This window comes from Palaemon carinicauda, chromosome 3 (genome assembly GCF_036898095.1).
Source record: "Palaemon carinicauda isolate YSFRI2023 chromosome 3, ASM3689809v2, whole genome shotgun sequence".
Taxonomy (NCBI): Eukaryota; Metazoa; Arthropoda; class Malacostraca; order Decapoda; family Palaemonidae; genus Palaemon; species Palaemon carinicauda.
Genome location: NC_090727.1, coordinates 74,664,792 through 74,667,291, shown reverse-complemented (window position 1 = coordinate 74,667,291; position 2,500 = coordinate 74,664,792).

The window sequence follows — 2,500 nt, the reverse complement described above, 5'->3', positions numbered from 1 at the left end:
TAATAGTATAATTTGGGAGCACTTAAAGGTTTAAAGGCCACTCATGAATGGCAGAGGCAAGGGACAGTGACATTGCCCTATAAAGCAGGACAATGCTCTAGAGACTGACGATAAGTGGTAGATGATAGTTCCATTTAATTTGAAACTAGTCATTAATTGTCTTGGTTAATTTAACCGGAAAATGCTGATTATAGTAACAAGAATTTGTTTTTCAGCTTTCCCTTAAATTAACCGGATTTACTAAAGCCAACTGTACTACTTAATAGCATAACTTGGGAGTACTTAAGGTTTAAAGGCCACTCATGAATGGCAGAGGCAAGGGACAATGCCCTAGAGACTGACGATAAGCAGAAGTTGATAGTTCCATTTAACTTGAAACTAGTTATTAATTGTCTTGGTTAATTTAACCGGAAAATGCTGATTATAGTAACAAGAATTTGTTTTTTCAGCTTTCCCTTAAATTAACCGGAATTACTAAAGCCAACTGTACTACTTAATACCATAACTTGGGAGCACTTAAAGGTTTAAAGGCTACTCATGAATGGCAGAGGCAAGGGACAGTGACATTTCTCTATAAAGCAGGACAGTGCCTTAGAGACTGACTATAACCAGAAGTTGATAGTTCCATTTAACTTGAAACTAGTTATTAATTGTCTAGGTTAATTTAACCGGAAAACCTTTGCTGATTATAGGTGCAAGAATTTCTTATTCAGCTTTCTATGAAATTAACCGGAATTACTAAAGCCAACTGTACTATCTAATAGTATAGTTTGGGAGCACTTAAAGGTTTAAAGGTCACTCATGAATGGCAGAGGCAAGGGACAGTGACATTGCCCTATAAAGCAGGACAATCCCCTAGAGACTGATCATATTTCATATGATCGGTGCTCAAGCCCCTTCTCCACCCAAGCTAGGCCTAAGGAGGGCCAGGCAATAGCTTCTGATGACTCAAGAGATAGACCTACAGGCTCCCCTAATCCCCTCATCCTTAGCTCACAAGGATAGTGAGGTTGCAGCAACCAAAGAAACTAACGAGTTTGAGCGGGACTCGAACCCTAGTCTGACAATCACCAGGCCACCACAAGGTAATGTACAAACCAGATAGGCCTATAAGCTCACCCAAATCCCCACTAGATTAGTGAGTTTGCAGCGACCAAAGAAACTAATGAGTTTGAGCGGGACTCGAACCCTAGTCTGACCAGGCAAGGACGCTTCCATCAAGCCACTACAAGGGGATGCAGAAACCGCTTTATATCTTTGCCTAGAATAGAAATATCAAATATTCTAATACTCTTGATTGAGAAAGTCACTTGATGGTTAAATCCCAAAATCCTGGAACTCCTCACAGATCCAGGAACACTCCTTTCATCGTCAGGGATTTCAGTAGGATGTCTGAGAGGTAAACTTGAAAGCACGAAGTAGACACGAATCGTTTCAGATGAGTCGTGCCTAATGGAGATCGTGTCATCCTTCGTGGCATTACTCATAATATGTACAGCCTTCTAAAATGTTTACAGGTCACTCATGATGAATAGCAGAGGCAAGGAACACTGAGAATGCCCTATATATATATATATATATATATATATATATATATATATATATATATATATATATATATTTGTGTGTGTGTGTGGTATGTCATTGTCGTCTCAGTTTCTCGGACCAGGGTTCGATTCCCAAGCCGTCCAGAAGCTATTATCTTTGAGTTGATTCCCACTTGGGTCTCTGATCCCGAGGTATAGAGAGAATCCAGATATCAAGAGGAGTATAAAATATGGCTTATTTGATATATTTATATGTGTGTATATATATATATATATATATATATATATATATATATGTATATATTTATATATATATATATATATATATATATATATATATATATATATATATATGATCAGTGCCCAAACCTCTTATCCACTCAAGCTAGTATCAGGGATGGCCAGGCAATGGCTGCTAACAACTCAGAAAGTAGACCTGTAGGCTCACAAGGATGGTTAGGTTGTAGACAATACAAGAAACTATCGAGCTTAAGCGGGACTTGTTCTCCCGTCCAGCATATCGTCAAGCAGGGACGTTTCCAATATAGGCTACGACAAGGTCAACAAGTTAATATAAAAATAGATATTACCTTGAATGGTAATCTCTCGTCGTCTATACTTGCGCATGTAGCCAGATTACGGTAAAATGGTCCTAACTATTGTTATTTTTTTGTTTCGAGAATCAGAAGTGTTTAAAAATGCTTGATTACGTCAACTTGAATGTTAAAGTAACGAGACATAGCTGTTGAGTAACCAGCTTGTATGCCTATAATATGCTCTCTCTCTCTCTCTCTCTCTCCTCTCTCTCTCTCTCTCTCTCTCTCTCTCTCTCCACAAAAAAATGAATGACTAGCTTAGAAATTTATCCTTTCCAGTGACATTTGAGAGTAACTGAGCATTTAACTGCATTCCTCAAGGGATCAGAAAGAGGATGATGAAATAAGTGAAGCATT